Below are 9,063 nucleotides of genomic sequence, written 5' to 3'. Positions count from 1 at the left end.
GAAAAATAACAAAATCAACCACGGGAGGGCATGGACTCACCGTTGGCCGAAAATAGGGGAGAAAGCTTGCCCGTTTTCGGCCATGGGTCCTTTTATAGGGGCTGGCCAGACCACATTCAGAAGCCTAAAGTGCCTCCAAAACTCATGCAAGTTCGGCGGCCGAAAGAAAGCAACTTTCGGAAGCCTAACGTGCCCCCCCTAAACTATCTCACGTTCGGCGGCCGAACATAAGGTTCGGCGGCCGAACCTGGAAATGCCTCCATGGTCTTTTCCATTCAAAACTCAGTTTCTTTCTTACCTAAAACCATATAATACATTAAAACATTTTATGAAAATATGATTTTACATTTCTAGAGGTTTTCACATCCGAGATTCCACCGGACGGTAGAAATTTCGATACCGGAGTCTAGCCGGGTATTACAATAATAATTAGTAAAACAAAGATATTTGTATAAACTAATGAAGTAGCCCTGCTTCCAACAGTCTAAAGATTAAAATCTTTGTAATATTCTGAACCATTCATGAACATCACGACAATATAATTAAAACATTTATAGGTCCCACCTAAATAAGGAGCTATGCGGCAGCTACAAAACGAGAGTTTGATTAAATATAGAATAAAGATATACAAACAAGAACCAATCCCAACTAAAAGGCATAATAAATTGGGTTGGTAAGTAATACTACTCCTAGACCTCTTAATATAAGACCTAACCCTAGAAAGACTAAAAGAAAATCATGAATTAGTCCAAGAAAATCATGAATTAGTCCTGACAAATCCATTGCATGTAAAATAAGAAATAAAAAAAATTGAATCATTTTAATGACCTTATTGACTCGATCAGGAAAATTTTTTATAATAAATACTTAATTGAATTAAACCCAAAGGTGAAAATTTTTTACTATATGTACAACTATTGTATTATCTCATCCTTTCTCAAATCTCAAAAAGGCATTCTATTTTTTTTTTCGAAATAATTATGGATAGAATTAAAGATATATTAATAGATTTTCAATCCAAATTAAGTTGCGATGCAATTCTCATCAATCAATCAATAGTTAGAATTTGTAATTTTTGTAGTTATTGGCTAAGAAAAATAAAAGAAAACTCATTTCATCCTTTTAGATCAAAATAAAATTTGAGTTTAATAATTGTATTTTTTAATCAATCAAAGCGGTTTACCTTTTTTTAAAGTTGAATTCAAAATTGTACGAATTGTATAATCGTCATCTATTGACATTAGTAAACGGCCTAAAGCAATTTGATTATAATTTAATTCGTGAAGATCATAAGTAGAAAGCTCATATTTTTTAGTCATCGATAAATAATTTGTCGGACAATACTCAATACAGTTGCCACAAAATATACAAATTTTATAATTAAGCAACCGTTTCTTTCGATGCCAGTTTTTAATTTTCAATCAACAATAGGTAGAGCACGTACTTCACAAGCAATGCATTTATCAAATTCAAAATGAATTCGACCACGAAGACGCTCCGATGTGATTAATTTTTCATAAGGATATTGAACAGTTACAAGTAAACGATTTGTATGAGATAAGGTAATCATGAAACCTTGACCAATATACCTTGCAGCTCGTATGGTTTGTTGCCCATAATTCATGAACCTAGTTACCATGGGAAATATATCGTAAGTATTTAAGAATAATTTTATATTTATTTTTTTCTCTTGTTTGAAGACAAGTTATGAATATAGAAAAATATTTTTTTATAGTGAAAGAAGTTCAAAGAGGTTGTTAATAATAGATTATTGAGAGAAATAGATAAAAGAAATTTCCATCCAAGATTTAAAAGTTGGTCCATTCTTAGTCTAGGTAAAGTATATCTTGTTGTGATAGGAATGAACAAGAACAAATAAGTTTTAACCAGTGTAATAAAGATACTAATTGTTGTTCCAAAGACTCTGCTTATTTTTTTTTTTATTTCAAAAAGCTTAGGAATGAATAAATACGAAATAGATATATTCCAACTGCCTAAGTAAAGAACTGTTACAAATAATGAAGAAACTAATAAGTTTAGATAGGAAGCAATATAAAATAAACCAATTTTGATGCCCGAATATTTGGTTTGATAACCTGTTACTAATTCTTCTTCTGCTTCTGGTAAATCAAAAGGTAATCAAGCAGGTTTCAGTTCGTTTAAAAGACTTTGTGACTCATAGGACTAGTGTAAGCCCCTCACTGTGCTCATCCTCTCCATGAGCTTCTTCTTCATATACTCCTTATCCTATAGCACATTATGTGAGTTATGATAAATTCTCTGCACAACGTAAGTATTTCTTAGGAGCAATTACCGCAGGACATGAACCCACTTCTTATACTGAAGCTTTTCAAGATGCCTGATGGTGAGAGGTCATGCGCATGGAAATTCGGCCTTTGGAAGAAAATAGTACATGAACAGTCGAAGCTTTACCTCCTTGGAAGTGAGCACTTGGCAGCAAATGTGTAATACCCGGCTAGACTCCGGTATCGAAATTCCTACCGTCCGGTGGAATCTCGGATGTCGGAAACCTCTAGAAGGGTAAAAACATGTTTTTATAAAATGTTTTCATGTATTTTATGGTTTTAAGTAAGAAAGAAATTGAGTTTTGAATGAAAAAGACCATAGAGGGAAATCCAGGTTCGGCCGCCGAACATGCATGAGTTTTGGAGGCACCTTAGGCTTCCGAAGGTGGCCTGGCCAGCCCCTATAAGAAGCCCCATGGCCGAAAATGGGCGAGTTTCTTCCCCATTTCCAGCCAGAGGTGAGTCCATGCCCTCCCATGGTTGATTTTGCTGATTTTCCTCAAATCTTTCGAGTTTTAACAAGCGTTTACTTGGTTTTGAAGAATTGTGAGCTTAGGATAAGTTTTTGGAGCTTGGAGACCCAAGGAGCTAGATCTCTCCCATCTCCGAGTTGGATCGCCTCTCCTCTCGATCTTCAAGAGGTAAGAGTAGATCCTCACCTCTTTTAATGTTTTGGTTAAGTTTCATGAAGATTCATGGGGTAGAAATGCATGATTAGGTTAGTTGTTTAGTGTTAAGGCTTATGTGCTTGTATGGTTAATGTGTGTTGTATATGTATGTTTGATGTGTTTTGGTTGGGGTTTAGGCTAGTCTTGAGACCCCTATAAGCTTATGTATGTGTGTATGCATGTTTTGGAAGTGTTGGATTTGAGTGGAAGGTGTTGGGAGGCAAATGTGCATGAGGGCTGAGTTCTGCCACTGCTGGAAGAACTCAGGTTCGGTAGCCGAAGGCACTTTCGGCTGCCGAACCTGCCTGTGGAGGCAAACTTTTGGCTGCCGAACCCTGCCCCCGAAAGAGGACTTTCGGCTCTAGAAGGAAGTTTCGACTGCCGAAGGTGCCCCCGAACATGCACGAGTTTCGGATCTGGAAGGAACCTTCGACCACCGAAAGTGCCGCCGAAGGTGCATGACTTTCGGCTCTGAAGGGACTTTCGGCCGCTGAACCTGCCGCCGAAAGTGCCCTATTCAGCCTTCCTTTGCATGATTTCTATGATTGTTTTAAGGTGTTTTAGGGGATTTTTAGGGAGTATTTTAGAGTCATGTTCATGTATATTTGGTCCTTCATTTGAGTCCACCTGTGTAGGTTCAGACCCGAGGAACCACGGACCCCAGCAGTGAGACAGCTGCTTCAGTGTCTTTTCAGAGCTAGCCTGAGGTGAGTAGAATGACTCTTTATGTTTCAAAGCAAATAATGAAAGTTTTAGCATGATTCACGCATCATGAATGCCATGAGATATATTAGGTTGTTTGCATTAGAACTCACGAATATGTTGCATTGCATATTATGTTGTTGATGTGGATGAATGTTGAATGATCCATTAGCCCTCGTATGGTATGATATGATATGATGATGATGAGGTATGGAAGTCCAGGAAGACCCATTCTATGTCCCTGGCACTATGTAAGAGAAAGTCCAGGAAGACCCATTCTACGTCCCTGGCACATTGGAATGTTATGACATGTTATGTAAGGGAAAGACCAGGACCCATTCTACGTTCTGGCACTATTGGAAATGTAGAGGGCTATTGGTGACAAGTTCATCTTTAATGTGAATTGTTTGTGATGTGATGCATTTCATGAAAGCATGAATTTTTAATATAATGTTTTTATTATTCTGCTCATTGGGCTCTAGTAGCTCACCCCATTCCCTTAATCCCCCAGGTTTGCAGGTACGAGATAGACCAGGATGTCAGCAAGAGTAAAGTCATGTTTTATGTAATAGCTAGTTGTGGACATGAGAAAGACAATGTAATGTAAAGTATAGTAATGTAATGATGTATATTGAGGTTTAGAATTGTGCTTGACCCTAGTATGTAAAGTAAATTCCTTTTTGCACATGATCTGTGAAATGTTTTATTGATGACTTATGTAAACCAAGCTTAATGTATGATATGTTACCCCATTGGAGCATTTGATGAGGGCTCCAATGTGGGGTTTTATGATTATGAGTTTGTGAATGCGCAGGTTAAGCTTGGTCAATGAAAGAGAAGTTTAAAATTTTTATGTATATGTTTGATGATGTATGGGATTTAACGGTATACAGGATGTATGTTAGGCTTGCTACGGGTCCCGGCGGCCTTATGCCGATCTGGATCCTAGAGCCGGTAGCGGTCCGATTTTCGAGCCGTTACAAAATAGCTGTACAAAATCAAATATAATTCTGATGGAAATATTGAACGATACAAGGCACGACTCATTATCTTGGACAATAAACAAGTTGAAGGGCTCGATTATCAGGACATCTTTGTACCCATAACGAAAATGGGTACAGTGCGTACTCTTCTTGAAGTTGCACCTGCCAAGAATTGGGAATTACATCAAATGGACATCTATAATGCATTCTTCATGGTTACTTGCAAGAAGAAGTATACACGAAGATGTAATACCCGGTTAAACCCCGGCACCGGAATTCCTACCTTCTGGCGGAATCTCCATTGGAATTCAGAATTCTCGGATGTCGGAGCCTTCTAGAAGGGTAAAATAAAGGTTTTCAAAAAATATTTTTTATATGTTTTTATGGTTTTAATGAAGAAAGAAATTGAGTTTTGGAAGAAAAGACCAAGGAGGAAAAGTCCAGGTTCGGCCGCCAAACATGGTGTACTTGCGGGAGCTCTTTTGGCCCCCGAAGGTGGTATGGCCAACCACCTATAAAAGGCCCCTTGTCCGAAAATGGGCGAGTTTTCTCTCTCTATTTTCGGGCATAGGTGAGATTTCGCCCTCCTTTGGTTGATTTTATGTTTTCCTTCAGATCCCTTCAAGTTTTTTATGAGTTTTACTTTGTTTTGAAGATTTTTGAGCTAAGATCAAAGTTTTAAAGCTTTGAGACCCCCGGAGCTCGATTTCTCTCAATCTCCAAGTTTGGGTCACGCCTACCCTTGATCTTCAAGAGGTAAGTGACAGAGCATATTTTAGCCCACTTTATCATGATGTTCTTAATGTTTATTTGCACCTTTTCTGCCTAATTTTGTGGTTTTAATAATGTTTTGCAGATTTTAGGTGTAAAGAGACATTCTGGAGAAAATGCTCTTAAAACTGCCAAAAAGTGCCAATTATGGAAAGTTCCAGAAAAGGAAAGTTTTCATATATGGAAAGTTCTAAATAAGGAAAGTTTTCATATATGGAAAGTGCCAAATAAGGAAAGTGTCAAAAAGCACAGTCAGCAAACTGTCCGAAATTCGAACTGCAGAATCTTTCATGCCTTATTTAGAACATGTGCCAAGAAAGGAAAGTTTTCAAATAAGGCAAGTTTTCAGAAAAGGAAAGTCTTCAAATGAGGAAAGTGCAGAGGCAAAAGCAAATAAGGAAAGCTCAGTCAGAAGATTATTTGAATTTCAAATCACAGATCTTTCTTTCCTTATTCAAAAGATGTGCACACACTGCAGCAGTCATATCTTCCTGTTTAGGCAGCAAGATCTTAAGGAGATGCTCTTCCTCTTCTGCATTCAGAATTCAAAATTCAAACGAAGGCTCCACCTAAAAAGGAAAGACTGGACAGATACACTTTCCCTTCTGCATTTAATGACTGCGCACCACTTGCCTCTTGCAACACAATCTGCGCGCCACTCCCTATTCAGGAAGGAGATCTCAATGCACTTGGTCTTTATTCAGTCCAGATTCATAATTCAAAAGAGGCTCCATCTAAATAGGAAGTTTGGACAGCAAATACTTCCTATTCAAGCTCCATCCGCGCGCCTACCTCTTCTGCAATCCGGATCCGCGCGCCTACTTCCTATTCAAGCTCCATCCGCGCGCGTCTCTCTCTTTTGCAGAGCAAGCCACGATTTTTCTTCCTCTATTGGCATCCATGGATCGCTCTTCCTTCCTTTTCAAGCACAAGGTACGCTCCTTTCCTATTCTGAAAGCCATCCGCGCGCAACTGCCTTCTGAAGAGCTTGCAGTCCAATTCTTTCCTCTTCTGCAACAATATGGGCAGCCTCCACACTAATTAGGAAGCAAGGTCAGCATCTAAACTTATTTAGGAAGCATAATCTGTGCCTCCTTCCCTTTTTGAGACCAAACCGCGGGCACCAACTTCCTTCAGCAGTGCATTTTCGCGCAGCCTTCCTTCTGAAGCCGAAAAGCGCGATTCTTTCCTTTTCAGACACATCTTGGGCAGAAAATACCTCTTGGGCAGTAAGTATGACCTAGGGCAACACTTTTCAACTATAAAAAGCCACATAAGAAGCCTCTACAGGGTCCAGAAGCTCCCCTTGGGAGACACCTACGAAATTCACATCTCTTCTTCTACCTTTCTTCTTTTCTTTTATTTTTGATTTTTGTTTCAGCCATGAGAGGCTGAAACTTTTCATTCTAGTTGAAGAACAAGTGAAGCTTTAGTTGTATTGTGGATTGAGAGACTTGGACTACATTGTCTATCTTTTATTATTCAGTATTCTTGTGATTTCATGCTTAAGGACATTATTGCTTTGTTATTTAAGATCTCCATTGATTTTTGTTGCAAAGTGATATATTGTTGGTTTGAATGATTTTAAGTCCGTAATTGCTTGAATTGTTTAAACATAAGAACACTTGGTGCACAATCAAGGAAATTGCATGATCTAGTGTTGTCTCCATGCATGTGGGTGACTAGAATTGGTACTCTCTATTTCTTTATGCGATTGACTATTGTATAAGGCCTGTGGCTCAAAGACGTTCTTTGACAATTGTTAATCAGTAATTAATTGGAGGACTTTCCCTAATTGATTTAATCTTAAGGAGAGATAATGGATGTGAGAAGCTTCTTCAATCTCCATGGCCAATTTATTGAATCAACAAAGGAACATATGAGTCAATGATCAATCCCATCAACTAAAGTGGATCTAATTCTTCAACTAGAGCTTTTCCCATTATTGTTTCCTCTTTATTTTTATTTGCTTTATTTATTTGCTTTCACCATTAGATTAATTGAATCAATCTCAAAACCCCTTTTTTTACTTTACTTGCACTTTATTTTCATTGTCTATTTATTTTCTGTTTGTTTATTTGGTCTTGACAAGAAAGATAGGTAAGTATCAATTCCCTGTGGATTCGATCCTTTCACCACTATCTACAGTATTTATATTGTTGATAAATGAATTGATTATTTTGACCGGCTTCGACAACCGTTCTGTCAGTAAGTATAGATCCACATCTCTTATGATGTTTTAAGTAAGTTTTAAGAAGTGATTAAGGGTTTTAATGCATGTTTAGAGTAGATGTAAAATGTTAGTGTTTTTATTAGTTAAACGGTAAATGTATGTTTATGCGATGCTATGTTGATGTTTGTTTGGGTTTATGCTAGTTTTATGCCCCTATATGCTTGAATAAGTGTTTATGCATGTTTTAGAAGAGTTGAATGCATGTTGTGAGGTTTTGGTGGCTGGATGTGAGAGGCAAAATCGGGTTCTGCCCTTTGGGAGAGCCCAGGTTCGGCCGCCGAAGCCAGCTTCGGCCGCCGAACCTGCCTGTGGAGGCAGTTTTGCCCGCCTAAACTCAGCCCCGAAGGTTTGGACTTTCGGCTCTGGAGGGGAGTTTTGGCCGCCGAACCTGCCCCCGAAGGTTGTGACTTTTGGCTCTGGAAGGACTTTCGGCCGCCGAACCTTGCCTCCGAAAGTGCCTGACTTTCAGATCTGGAGGGACCTTCGGCCACCGAACCTATCGCCGAAAGTCCCCTATCCAGCCTTCCTTTGTTAGTTTTCTATGCATATTTTGATGATGTTTTAGGGAGTTTTTGGGGAGTTGTTTAGAGTTATGTTAGAGTTTGTTTGGTCCCTCATTTGAGTCCACCTGTGTAGGATCGGACCCGAGGAACCGAGGAGGCCAGCAGTGTTAGCTGTTTCAGAGTCAGCTAGAGGTGAGTAGAACTGAACTATGTTTTAAAGTAAATGAAATTTTTAGCATGTTCATGCATCACGAATGCCATGATATGTACTAGGTTGTTTTGCATTAGAATTTACGAATATGATGCATTGCATAATGTGATATTGATGTGGATGAATATTGGATGACCCACTAGCCCTCGATATGATATGTTATGATACGGTATGAAAGTTCAGTGAGGCCCATTCTACGCCCCTGGCACGATGTGAGAGAAAGACCAGTGAGGCCCATTCTACGCCCCTGGCACATTGGATATGTTATGTTATGTCATGTTAAGAGAAAGTCCAGTGAGGCCCATTCTATGCCCCTGGCACAATTGGATATGTAGAGGGTTATTGGCGACAAATCTATTCTTGATGTGAATTGTTTGTGTTGTGATGCATTTCATGAAAGCATGTGTTATTAAATTGTTTTACCGTTCTGCTCACTGGGCTTTAGTAGCTCACCCCTTTCCCCTAACCCCCAGGTTGCAGGGCTAGAGATAGATCAAGAAGTCAGCAAGGGTAAAGGCTATGTTATGTAATAGTCTAGTAGTGGACATGATATGTAAAATGATGCAATGTAAAGTAATGTAATGAGGATTAGTATTGTGCTTGGCCCTAATGTATGGTTAATCCCTTTGGTACATGATCTTTACGAAATGTTTTTTAATGATGATATATTGTTGAACCAAGCTTGA

Source organism: Manihot esculenta, chromosome 17, assembly GCF_001659605.2.
Source record: "Manihot esculenta cultivar AM560-2 chromosome 17, M.esculenta_v8, whole genome shotgun sequence".
Taxonomy (NCBI): domain Eukaryota; kingdom Viridiplantae; phylum Streptophyta; class Magnoliopsida; order Malpighiales; family Euphorbiaceae; genus Manihot; species Manihot esculenta.
The sequence above is the reverse complement of the archived record's forward strand: the minus strand, read 5'-3'. Positions refer to the sequence as shown.